This window comes from Dreissena polymorpha, chromosome 1 (genome assembly GCF_020536995.1).
Source record: "Dreissena polymorpha isolate Duluth1 chromosome 1, UMN_Dpol_1.0, whole genome shotgun sequence".
Classification (NCBI taxonomy): Eukaryota; Metazoa; Mollusca; class Bivalvia; order Myida; family Dreissenidae; genus Dreissena; species Dreissena polymorpha.
Window position 1 is genome coordinate 54,855,169 of NC_068355.1, and position 14,956 is coordinate 54,870,124.

Below are 14,956 nucleotides of genomic sequence, written 5' to 3' on the forward strand. Positions count from 1 at the left end.
GGTGATAGTGTTTGTTCAAGTGTCTAATTGGCACTCTTTGTACGTGTTCAAACTGTGAAAAGATGTGACAATCACATAAACAACCGGATGGCGCTGCCAATTAAGTGCGATAATGGATCAAAGGGCATTGACAAAAAATAACAAGTTTGTATATATTGTTTCGGCGTTTACTCAGATGGTCTCTCACAACAAAAAAACTATACAAGTCAAGGTATTATGTTTTACTTCTATCAGTAACGATACGGATACGGCGTGTTTGATTTGAATTGACTTTAAAAGAAATACCAAATTGTTGGCGATATAACTGTTTTAAAAATACCAAAGAAACATTTAACCGAAATGAACAGAATTCAATGTTCTTTGCGCTACGCAGTTTGTATAAAAAATCAATACTTGCACACTCCTATACCTTGACCTTGTACATTGCATATATTTCGCGCTCTTTTGTCGGGAAATATACGTGGTGACTATATTGAAAGCATTTGTAAATGTCGTGTTAACATTAAAACATCGGAAGTGTGTTTTGGATTATAAATTTTCACTGCGATCACAACGAATTGCGGCGAATCGCAGCGAATCACCACAACATTGAGGGGATTTAGCGCGAAGATTATCTTGCTCTCGAGCGACGTCAGAGTGACGAGTCACGTGAAATCGCGGTGATTTTCCACCCAAAAAGCAAAATGCCCGCCTTGACTTCGCAAATAAGGCAAAAATCACGGGTCGCGAAGTGTACTGGTATAATTGTAACAGTCTTACATGATACGGACTGTTACCGTTGTAACAGTCTGACATGCTACGTACTGGTACTATTGTCAGAGTATCAGACGCTACGTACTGGTACCATTGTCAAAGTCTCACATGCTACATACTGGTATAATTGTAACAGTCTGACAAGCTACGAAGTGACACAATTGTTACAGTCTCACATGCTTAAAACTGGTATAATTGTAACAGTCTGAAATGCTACGTACTGGTACCATTGTCACAGTCTGACATGTCACGTACTGGTACCATAATCATAGTCTTAGATGCTAAGCACTAGTACCATTGTCACCATCAGACATGCTACGTACTGATATAATTGTAACAGTCTGACATGCTACGTACTGGTACCTGACATGCTACGTACTGGTACCATTGTCAAAGTCTGAACTGCTACTTACTGGTACCATTTTCACAGTCTAACATGCTATGTACAGGTATTATTGTCACAGTCTAACATAAGACATACCAATACTATTTTCACAACCTGACATACTACATTACTGGTACCATTGCAGCAATTTTTTTTTATTATAAAGTACCGAACAATGGCATTTTTCCAGTAAGGAAAAAACTACAAATTTCCCAATTGCTGTCAAAAAATATCCCAATTTAAGAAAACTTAAATAACAATGCAACTGCAACTTTTAACTAGTTTTCTTATGCAGCGTTATGGCTTGAACCTAAGTTAATATAATATTGACAACTTAACAACATTTAATTATCAATTTTAAAGTATTTGGGAGCAAATAAATCAAATACACAAATTTTCCCAATTTCTGGGTTTTTTTTGCACAATTTTCCTAATTGGACTGGTACCATTTCTTTTCCCAATGCAGTCTCCCCCAAACATGGTCGGACCGACGGACATGTCCTGTAAAAAATTGTAAGGTCCGGCCTGTAGGTCTAATTTACAGGACTGATTGTCCGGTAAAAAAAAAGAACGAAATTGTTGATTATTTATGTTTTTACGGCTCTGAAAGTTTTCCGCGGTATAAAAATAGCGATTGCGTCTTTCCGTTCCAATGCTCAACTCTACGGAATTTTGCGATGCACCTGATTGGTCCATTTTGTTGCGTCGTTACCATATGACGAATGCTAGTCAGGAGGGTCTAAATCCATGACGGCCTAGTCGCTGATTAAGTTAATTATAAATCTGATTATTAAATGATACAAATATCAATTTGTATGGACATAATCGAGATAGTTATTAATAATTGTGATCATCTTCATTCGCAATGCCATGATCTTGACAGTCAATGTCCCTGCGTGAAAAAGGCTGGAGATCAATGATCTAGGCCGTCGTCGGTTTAGGCCGTATTAACCAGATTCCTCTCTGACATGCGCATTGAGACTTAGCAACAAGAATCAACAAACGCTACCGCCGAGTTTGACTTTGAAAACTGTTTGAAAAATGTTTCTACGATATTACGAGGGAGCGACTCCCGGTGGAAAAGACCGGCACCACCTGAAAATGAAATGCTCCTAAAATTTGTTTGTACATAGTGCAATTATAATGATAAATGTGTTCAATAGTTTTCAGAACATGTTTCATCAAACTAAACAAGTACCATGTATGGCCGCTTTTCGTGTTATTTTATTAATATATTTATGTAGTTGGTAGGTCCTGTAAAAAAAGAGGATGTCCTGTATTTTTTCCCAGTTTACAGGACCTACTGTCCTGTAAAAATTTGACTAGTTTGGCGGAGACTGCCAATGGGTTACAAAAATCACAGCATTGTCTCAGTCTGTATGTACACTACGCGACCTGTGATTTTTGCCTAATTAGCGGAGTAAAGGCAGGCATTTTGCTTTTTGGGTGTAAAATCACCGCGATTTCACGTGACTCATCACTCCGACGTAGCACGAGAGCAAGATAATCTTCGCGCTAACTCCCCTCAATGTTGTGGTGATTCGCTCCGATTCGATATGATGGCAGTGGATATCGGTGACGTCGATGATTCGCCAATTGATGCATATAAACCGAATCGTATCGATAACTGTATACATAACGCTTTTTTAATGTTCACAATTATCAAATAATCCAACATAATTGCAACATCACTTACGAAAAATAATCTTAAACATTTATGTCGGTAAATATGTTTGAGAATTTCATTAACACAACTATATGACTACGCCATTTTTCAGAAGTGTAAAGAGTACAGTGCATAATGTGGAACACAGCTTTCATTGGACGAGCGTATTTAAATTGAGATTGAATGCAATACGATCTTACAAAAACAACGTTTTATTGCATCATACGCCTTCATGTAAAAAACGTTTTCCTCTTGGAAATTGTGCTATTAATGCATAATATTATCAAAACATTTTTTCGACACGTAAAGCGTTGTAACAAATTAATATACAATTAAAAACAATTATACCATAAATATAAATGTTCCGTTAAATTCCCAAATGAGAATAATAATTTATAATCCAAAACACACTTCCGATTTTTTATTGTTAACACGACGTTTACAAATGCTTCCAATATAGCCATCATGTATATTTCTGACAAAAGAGTGCACTAATTATGCGGCAATGTACAAGGTCAAGGTCTAGAGTGTGCAAGTATTGATTTTTTATACAAACTGCGTAGCGCAGAGAAAATTGAATTCTGTTGATTTCGGTTCAATGTTTCTTTGGTATTTTCAAAACAGTTATATTTCCAACAATTTGATATTTCTTTTAAAGTCATATCAAATCAAACACACCGTATCCGTATCGTTACTGATAGAAGTAAAACATTATACCTTGTCGATTTGTATAGTTTTGTTGTTGTGAGAGACCATCTGAGTAAACGTCGAAAAATATATACAAACTGTTTTTTTTGTCAATGCCCTTTGATCCATTATCGTACTTAATTGGCAGCGCCATCTTGTTGTTTCTGTAATTGTCACATCTTTTCACAGTTTGAACACGTACAAAGAGTGCCAATTAGACACTAGAACAAACACTTATCACCCGCTGGACAGTACACAATAAATAATCAAATGTTGAGGGTTTTTTGTTTTGGGCGTGAAAACTCAGAGAAATGCATGTACAATATACATCATCATATTTATTGAACTCTGCGAATGCTTAGTGCTACGTTGATATACTCGTTTTTTTTCCAGCAAAACAAACACAATGTTTAATGGCTTTAATATATAGGCAATGATGTAATAACAACATATTATATAACACGATGTCATAATAACATGTACTTAAAAAAAAAGTAATGTATTTCCGATTTCCGGCTTATCAAGCATTGTGAATGTATGTACAACGCTCGGAGAGTAACAAGAGTAACACGAGTTATCCGCATTGGAGCCTGAAACAGAAAATAAATCATATAGCATAATTTAGTCCAAATAATTAGACGTAATCTACCGATTACATTTAAACTTTAAATGAAAGTGTTACTTAAACAATTTTCCGTGCCTTAAGGCGCGAATATTTTGCTAAACACTGTTAACAAAAGGGCTACACGTTATAATTCTTAATGAAATGCAAAAATAAGTATTAACATAATTCAGGGGTTTTTTTTAGAAAAAGGGGAAGACGCTGGACGCTGGGTAAAAGGGGAAAATCGAGCGCGAAAGAGACATATTTGGGGAAAAAACAAAAACTGTTCATTTCAATGTCTATAACTCACCTACAGACTTCAGGTTTTTTTTAGAAAAAGAGGCATGTCTTTGACCTTTTTGTTCTTAAACACATGAACAAGTATGATATTAAAGTCAAAGTCCTAAATAAAGTTGCAGGTGTAGATCTAATAATGGGAAATGTTTTCAACTGGGGCCGGGGAACGATGTCAATATTATGATTTCAATTTCATGATGAACGGGTTGACGATCTGCTACAGTATTGTAAGGGAAAGGTGCGGCAGCTGCCGATTGTCTACTTTTACTCCGACAGTATTAATCGATGTTGATTACATGTACCTCCGAATCCTGCTGGGTTTGAACGGTTTTTGATGATTCATTCTTAAAAAATCAACGCAATTAATATTTCCCGAGTCCGAACGTTTTATTTTGTTCGCGTATGAACGCCAATTGTGAGACTTTTTTCTGTTTTAACGTTTATATCTTGGCTTTCACATAACCCGGACGAAAATTCGACTGGTTTCCGGTAATTAATTGACGAAACACCCTTCTCGCGCAAGACCGGAATCCAGTAAAATAGTCACATGATTAATACGATTAGTTGCCCGGTTTCCATGACGTAATTTAAGAGCTATATATAGAATCACTGGGATTCCCAGATTTGAGTGTTCGTCGGAAGAGAGAGAGTGAGATCGTTGTACATGGTAAGTGTCGACTTCCCTAAAGAAAAAAAACATTTCTTTGAGGGTAAAATATTATATTTTGGTGAAAAATTATATTTTTGGAGGGGAAATGGTATTTTTAGGGGAAAAATTCTGGTAGGGGAAGACGCCGAATATCGGCGTCACTTTCTTAGATAAAAAACCCCTGTAATTAATAACGTCAATAAATATGGAATTTGAACAGTGGTAGTGTATTCGGGCCTGGAATATAATTGATTGTAAGTTTTAATAAACATTCTGCTAATGCAATTAGTTAAATAATGTTTACATGTTATGTTCAATAATTAATGCATGATCTTTCTGCACTGTTATATTAATTTGGAGCCGTTAAAGCTTCAGACATTACTTCATCAAGTTCATGTCGGAACAGGAGTATTTTAGCTAATACGCCCATTGTATACAACAACAACAAAAGCTTTATTATTGCAATGTATAATGTAAGTGTATACATATATGTTACATGTAATGTAGTGTTACCCTCAACGTAAATCGCTTAAAAAGAGGAATCACGGCGGTTCGCGGTGATTTGCGCTTATTCGCGCTGATTGCGCAACAGTGAGATAGAACGCGCGACGGTCGCCGAGACATCACCCAAATTTTCTTGTCGCTCGGAAACACCGCGATTAGTCATGTTGCATCGATTGCGGTGATGCGAGAATCACGGCAAAAATCACGGGTCGCGTAGTGTACTGGTACAATGGTCACAGTCTGACATGCTAGGTACTGGTACCATTACACTATAATGTTTGTATTCATTTTCAGGGCAAAACCGTTGCAACTGCACAACCGTTTTGCAATGAAAATAATTTCATTTTTTGTTAACACCCCACTTAAACTTACATACATTCAGATCACTTTCAAGGGGTTACACAATGATTGAATGATCATCAGCAAATTTTGCTCAGTATCTAACATTCCTGCCAATCCCTCTTAGAGTAATATTTAAGTCTACCTTTAGTTTCAATTAACATCACACACATCAGGGTGTTTTATTTTACTATACATGTATCACTGCTTACACATAGGCATTTTATATAATATTTAAATGAATAACACTACCATAAAAGCCCACAAGAAACACTGAAATATGATTGAATATAAATAATGCTAAATTCATGTAAAAATATATTACGGAAAAACAGTATAGCAAGATGGTATAAAAATACTACTCTGCGACAAAATGTGTTATTATTTGTTTCAAATTTTGTTCACTTACATGTAAGTTCAAGTACTTCTTCAGAATGTGAATCAAAAAGAAGAAAGGGAGAACAAACAAATGTTTCTCTGTATAATAAACAAATTATAATACGTTTAAACAAAGTAAGCATACTAGAATTTGAGTTGAAGCCTATGTTACTATTTTGTATACCAGACTATTGGTATATTTAATATTCTAGTCTGATCGGGATATAGATTAATCCAACCTCATGGCATATTCACATCATTCAGGGATTGGTTACAATTTTTACCATTGGAAATGTATAGTGAGATATATAAGCAACGCAAGTCCTAGGGAGACCACTCAAAATTAAAACATTTTACCAAACTTTTACCGCTGGAAGTGAGATATATGAGTACAGCCATTCCAAGGGAGATCACTCAAAATAATAAATTTACAAAACATCTCTGTTTGTCCAGGAATTATAAGTTAAATTGAGATTTTCCATTCACTTCATGGAATTTATGGAGTTCTTAATATCCTTATAAAACTGAAATGCATACGGCATTATATATAGTTTTAGACATGAACTAAAGACATGAACATGTCATAAACATGCTTCAATGTTGGTGGTAAATTTATGAAATTTATGGAACACTCATTCAAAATAATTTGACAGAGTAAATCAGGTGATAAATATCACTCTTAATAATTATTTGATAATTGCTGAGAACAACTTGCAATTAATAAATTACAATGTTCAACACAAATTTACAGCACACAGTATAAAATGTGGATTTCTTCTGAATTGGGTTAGAACTGGTGTAATGGATATGGTGTCCGCCTGGCGACCGGGAGGTCACGGGTTCGAACCCCACCGTGGGAGCGTTCTTTAGATCTCCCCCAAAGACACCAAGTACTGGTTCTAGGCCCAGGAAACGGACTCGAGAGCGTTTATATAAGCCTTAGGCTTTCGATGCAATCGAGCTAAAATAAATAGGTTTAAACTTAAACTAACTGAAAACCCCTGTCCAGTTTATTTAACTTCTTTTATGTGGTTACAAGGAAGATGTCAAAAATGGTACTTGAAATGACAGGCAACACACATTTGACAGCAGACAATGACTGAACAAAATAGCATTTATCTAAGAACTTTCACTTCAGTTGAGCATGCAATATTTAATTGGGCTGCATGCCACTGAGGCTGTGACTGGTATTGATATCAATGTAATCTTACCTGACCCGACTTTGCGACCTAGCGGCTTGTAATTCTTGACTAGACAACTATTCCAGGCACTGTTACTTCCACTTTAACAGAAGGTTGGTCAGTATAGCGTCAAGTGTTTGGATTGAGTTACAGTCCCACTGCTCATTATACAACTGTTTCAACCACAATCACTATTATCACAACAAGAGGGAGGTAAGTACATGTCCAGTGTCTCGCTAGAATTATATTTATGTAGCCTACTAGACAACTATTCCAACCACAGTCACTTCCACCTAGACAGTTTGGATGTCAGTACATGTCTAGTGTCTGACTCCAGTTTTCTGCTGCTTACTAGATAACTATCCCAACCACTGTCACTTCTACCCAGACAGGTGGGGGCCAGTATAGTGTCAAGTGTTTGGCTTGAGTAACAGTTCTGCTGGTCACTATTTAACTGTTCCAACAACAGTCTCGTCTGCATAGACAGGATGGAGTTCCGTGAATGTACAGCGACTGGCTCAAGTTCTATTTCTCTTGCTTGAAATGCTTGAGCTCCTTGGTTGCCAAAGTGCCCTCTGTACATCAACTGTGTATTTGAAACGAAAAAACATAATTAGCTCATTAATTATTTCCCAAAAAGGTAAACACAAGTCTGTGTATACATACTATTAATGCGTTAAAACTTCTTCAGCCACAAAATAACCTATCAGATTCTCAAATCAAGTGTGAAAAACATCTAATTGAAATCAACTTACCAACATTGCTACCCAATATAATTTCACTGTTTTTTTAAAGTTTAATTATAATTTAGTATAAAACTGAACTCAAATAAAAATGATCTCAATAAAATGGGTTGCTATGTCTGCTTTACAAGGGAAATCATGGATACAGGATGTAGAAGTCTAAATCACAAGAGTAAAATTGTGTTTTTTTAGAATGCAAAAAATGATGCTCAGTGAAAATATTTGTGTTTTGTGTGTTCCTTGGCTATTGAAGAGCTCTTTAAATATTACATTTATCAGCTACTGAGGTGTTTTCATGGCTCTATTGATAGTGAAACAAAATACACCAATTAAATTGATGAGATGTCATCAGGGCATTCTCGTTCTTAATATAAACAAAATCATTCTCTACTTGCTTAGTTGACGTAGTATTGTAGTGAAAATAAGGTCACTTCCAACAGCCTTGCTGTTGGGCTAGCTGTTTAGCGACGTGGTTTAAGTGTCTGACTACCTCTCTGGAGGTCGTGGGTTCAATCCCCGGCTTGAGCTCAGTATTTTCACATTAGTATATTATTATTTTACACATATAATTCACTACTTGCTTGGGGGACAAAGTATATCATTATGTCACACCAAAGGAGAGTTCTCTGTTGCAATAGGCATTGGGCCATCTAAACTTAAAAATTCTATTCACTGAACATATTTTTTATATAATTGTAACAGGGTTTTTTTTTGTCATTCACATTCGGGTCCGGTAAGCAGACCCATTCCCAATGGAAAAAAGTATATATTTTTCCCAAATGGAAGCTAAAAATTCCCAATGGAAGGTTTGTAAAAAAAAAAAAAAAAATTTTTTTTAGATCTCAATATTTTCTTAACTCCCATCCAAGTTCAACCATAGTAAATATAATACTGGACACACTTTTATTCTCAATTTTGAAGCATATTTTGCAACACAACAACACCAATTTCCCAATTTTAGTCAAAACGCCACGAATTTCCCCAATTCAAAGGGGCCTGGCCCCATTCCCAAAATGGTGAAAAAAACACTGCGTAAACAGTTGTCCTTATTCTCAATATCTACCTTCCTAATTGTTTCACGAGTGATAACAATGCAATAGAATAAGGTAAAATATGTTTATATTCACAGTTCTTAATTTATAGAACGTTGAACAAGAGTTCACAAAAACTACAGGTTTACTATAGACCATGACAAAAATGCTTTATAATCGCTAAAACAAAATATAAACAAAAGCACCGCATAACAGGTGCCAACGCACGGCTGCGGGTGCTGTTTAAAATAAATGAAAGCTTGTCAGAATTTTTTTCAGAGGTCCCAGTGACCTTGACCTTTGGCCTAGTGACCCAACAATGGGTGTGGCATGAAGAATTCATCAACATTGTTTTTTCCACCAGTTAGGGAATATGGCCGGTCCCTTTGGATTGGGAAAATTCGCAGTGTTTTGACTAAAATTGGGAAATTAATGTTTTTGTTGTATTGCTAACTAATGCTTCAAAATTGAGGATACAAGTTTGTTGGACAGTATTATATTTACTAAGTTTGATCTTATATTGATGGGAGATGAACATATGGATCTGAAAAAAAAATTAAAAAAGTTTGGTTCCATTGGGAATTTTGAGCGCCCATTTGGGTTACCAGACCCAATTTTGAATGAAAAAAACACTGTTCAAGGTGCATCTACATATGAATTCTCAAAGTTGTAGGTGGAAGCCCTATATATAAGAGACAAATGTCAAGGTTTTAGCACGACGCGGACTGCGGATAGAAGATGGTGGACGGCCGACGGTGGATGCCGGGCTGGCTATGACAATACCTCAATTTTTCTCCGAAAACAGCAGAGCTAAAAACAACTCAATCTAACAAGAAATGTCTTTACAATAGATAGTTGGCTTAATGCTGACTTTGAAATAAAGTTTTTAAATGTATGTGTCTAAATAATTAAATTGGAAAAAACAATTTATCTATTGTAATTGTTTACAAATTCGCATATTCTACGCATGTTATGTGTATTTTTATAGTCAAACCACACAGTGCTAGTAGATACAAATTTTACTACGGGAGTTCACATCATATTGTCCTCACATGGCTTACAATTAGTTTATTTCTTCACCATCAAAATATATGGTATGTTACTATTTGATTAACAAACAGTTTTGTGTTGATGCATTCAAATCACACTTTCATAGCCGCTTCATGCAACATAGGTCTTATGGCGTTTTGGCCGCTCTAGCTCATGCTCAGCCTGCACATTTGCACAGTCTGGTCACTAGCTCATGCTCAGCCTGCACATTTGCACAGTCTGGTCACTAGCTCATGCTCAGCCTGCACAGTCTGGTCAGAGGTGAAGCTATCTCCTATAAAATCACTCAAAGCTGTTATGGTTTCATTATGTATCTCCAGACCAGAAAGCAAGATGCGTAGGCCAGGTGGCTATAGCTATGATGGGTGGGTATGGCATAAGACCCATTTTTACATGACGCAGGTCTTTAAAAATCTTATTGCTTATTGTTAATGGCACATTTTAGCACAATGTTTTTCAATATAAAATTGAATTCAAAAATTGAATTGAAAGCAAAACTGTGTTTATCAATAGTCAATTAAGACTTCCCCTGGCGATTTAGTGTCTGAGTACAGACCCGGAAATTCTGTAACGCATAATTGTAACTGGGCCACACTTTGTGCCTATGTCGTTCGAATATGCAGGGAGTAGTCCATTCAAAGGATTTCTCTCAAATCAACCACTAAAATACTTGAATGTATTCAATGGTGTCTGCTGGTGCTGTGAATAGGTCATTTATGGTGAAAAAATGGGTATTTAAAGACCAATTTAAGGTGTTGTTCATTTACCCTAATTGTTACAAAAAAATAACAATACAATTTATTCCAAAGCCGATGTTGGTGTGGTGTGATATAGTTCTTAATTAATGTATTGTGTTATAGAATTCATTTTAGAAGTTCTGACTTACATATATTTTCCGTATCAGTAACCAGCGCTTTTGCCAACCAGTGACTGGGCATGCGCAAAAAAATCCCGATTGTAAACAATAACAATTAACTGGTCTATCACATAAATAGAATGATGAATAGTGCACACACATGTAGACCTTTGCATAAAGACACACTCTTTCTTAATTTGAGCACAGGGAAAAGTTTAGATTTTTTTTACTATATACTACATATACTAACAAGGAATACAACTAGCCACAATATCAGTCGACACGGGTTAGCAACAATTATTTTTCTGAATTTCACCCGTGAAAAAACATTAAGACCTATGATTGCGTGTGATTTCCGATAGTATTTGAAAATACTATGAATTATTTCGTAGGAGTATTACTTTATCTTACCATTAACTATGATTTCGTCTGATTTTAAAACATATTGTTTTCTCGTTTATTTTGCACAGCTACAATCGCCATTGTTGTAAAAACCAACACCGAACGATATTGCTTCCCGGCTTTACGTATGACAACTACATACAAGTCGGGTATAGGAGATCATTGTAAACAATGATAACAACTATGGCCGACTTTTGAAAAGTTTATTAAAGTTGATGGGAAATTATTACAAATATAAAGTTTAAATCAATAAGTTATGAATAACAAGCGCACGATCTGTTCACAAGGCTGCTACTTTGTAAGTTCATATGGTATAAATGATACAAAATAGCCGCCGATCTATGTTTTACAGGGGTATAAATTGTTTACCTTGTGTTGCAAACCCGTGTCGATTTTGATAGCGTTTGCCTTTTTCACAAAACGTCAGTCTTTTTATGAAAAATATCAAATATTACGTTGCAGTTCTATTTTTTCTCGGTGATTGAAATAACATAAACAAACAAAAATAAATGTTTTGTTATTTTAATTGCTTTTATTGGAAAGTTGAAAACAACTAGTTGTATTCCGTGTTAGTATATATAGCAGGCACGAATTTACCGGGTGGGGGGGCAAGAGGGGCACATGCCCCCCCCCCCCACAGCCGTTAAAGCCTTTTTTTCTTGTAAGTGTTTTTTTGTGTAAGACAAAGTTGGCCAGATGTTCCAATTTACCCGATTTCTGACAGAAGACGTGCCCCTTCCAATCTTACAACCTACTATCCACAGGGGGTCACCTGTTGTACGTTAAGACTCGATTATCACCGTCGCAAGAATCTCTTAAGTGTGATATGCTCTCTTTTCGGCAGATATTTTAAGCGTCTGGGTAACATTAAGCGTCTGTCATGTACACTAAATAAGCGTCTGGATGATTTTGAAGCTTGTTTTGATGTCAAGTATACCAATGAACACTGTACTGTCAGATGTAATAAACATGGGAACATTAGATATTGAAACTTGTATTGCGGTATATAATACAGCGTATCATGGCATTGTCTTCATAAAAATGACGCGAAAAGCAACAACACTGGATCGATTATTTGGTCTTTCAACAAACCAAAAAACACAGTGTCTGATTCAAAGTTGTCGAGTCTAAGGTAAAAATTTATTTTTTTAAATGAATTATAATGCGTTTATTTCGCTAAGTTTATCGGTATGTTTTAATTGATTACACTAAAGTATTGAAAGATTGAGCGTAAATTTATTAACAAATTTCTTTATACTAATAGTACATTAAATAAAGCCCATACAATGATATATATTGTAATTGTATGCCGTTCCGCTCTGTTTACACCTTGTAGATATTAAATTGAATTTTATAAAATGTTTTGTGCACTTTTTTCAGCTTGTGCATTTTTAACTAATAACATTCACATTTATTTCATGCTCTGATAAAATATGGAAATTGAAATATTGATCAGACCAACAGTATTTATGTATACATGTATTTTGAAATAAAATGTTTGCATAGGTAATTCAACTGAATTTTACATTTCTATATACTCTCTCTTTTTTATTTTCAGAACTCCGTCATGAAGATGACTGTTAGAGTCCACCTACCAGCTCAGTGTGGTTAAATTTAGCTGCCTGCCCCCTACCATTTGGAGCCACAGTGTATTTGTTACTTGTTGTACTGTTGAATGTCAATTACAATTTTAAATAAAAAGTAAACGTCTTTAACAGACAGCGTTTTATATTTACTTCTTTATGTTGAAATCACCTATATTAAGTGTAAACGTATTGATATATGACCGTTCATTGTACACTGACTTCTTGTGGCCGTCGCCCCAACCCGTCCCCCTCCGCATTTGTTTTATAGAACAAAGTGTGTGCCACTCCCCCAGTTATGTCCTCTCTGGATCCGGTCCTGTATAGTATATAGTAAAACAATCGAGACTTTTCCCTGTGAATTTGAGTGGGTTATGTTGTTGTTGTAAGATTCCCCCGTTGAATTATCGGAGTACCAAAGGTGTAGATCTAGTAGTTCTGCCCTTGGTATGTGTAGTTTGAGGTTGGCGGCCTCTGGTAATGTCTGATGCTGTCCCACAGAATGAACGAAACCTCACAATCACAGAGGTATATACATGCGCGATAAAAACATGCCTTTGTACATTATATCAAGTCGCCGGAGGTTAAAAATTGTCAATCACCATAAAATGTAAAAGAAATCCGGTACACTGACTTAAAGTATAATACTGAACGACGGATTGGCACAATAAAATAGATATATACAAAGTTTTTTCGTCTGGTGTGCCGCTATTAAATACAGTCAATAGTAAAAGATGATATTTGCTTAAAAGCATAGTACGGGTCGTAGCCAGCGCATATAATTATGGTAAAAGTTGAGAGTTAAAAGCAAGTTCATTAAACTATAAGATCGCGAGAAGCGACAGATATGCGTTGGCATATATGTTTATTTCAATATTAATTTCATTTAAAAAAGCAATTTTACTTAATTTTGCCAAAATGAGTTGCGCCTAAGATTATGCAATGGTAAACAACTTCGTTTCCTAAAGCGCATTGATTAATGTAAACAAATTCGATATTACATGAATTTCTACACAAGGCAATCGAATGATATTTTAAGAAAAGGGGAGCAACTCATTCATCTGACTTGACAAAATGTACAGGAATTGAAAAATTCCAGACGTTTTGCCCCCAAGTCTTTTCGCTCCCTAGTTATTTCGCCCCCAAGACGTTTCGGACCTGGTCATTTCACCTCCAATTTTAATTTGAATAAGAAGATATTAATCAGGTCACTTATTTAACGCAGTATAAAGAAGTAACGAAAAAAGCAAAAAAGATTTTTTTTTCTATTTTATTAATTTATTTATCTGACATAAAATAACTTAAAATAACAGTGTAAAACAACATGATGGACTAGTGCTGCAACAATACGCCAAAAACCGTATTGCAATATATTGTCAGTTCAAAAACCCGTATTGCAATATATCGCAATATATTGCTAACTTGTACCAAAATTATAACTTGCCAATTACCCGATAATCCCGTATATTCCAGTTTTAAAGCAAATTTTGGTAAATATGACTATATACCGGTAAATGTGCTCAAGAATAACAAGAAACACAAACATTCGCAACTTTTCTTAAGTATCAAATACGTTTTGGCATTTGTTACTATTTAAAGATGTGATGAAATAATATCCAACCCGGGCGTTTTTTTCCACTGAACACACGTAATTCACCTGACATGATGTTCCCATTTTTATACAACACAAAATACACCCACACTTTCCATGCGACGTCCTACATGTCTGTATAATTTTCGCGTGCTTTTTATTGAGACAAAGGATAAAGCGCTTTTTATTTGACGCTATAATTTTTTATTGTCGCATTAGCATTAACATTTTGAAGCGTATTTCCGAAATTTGGATTA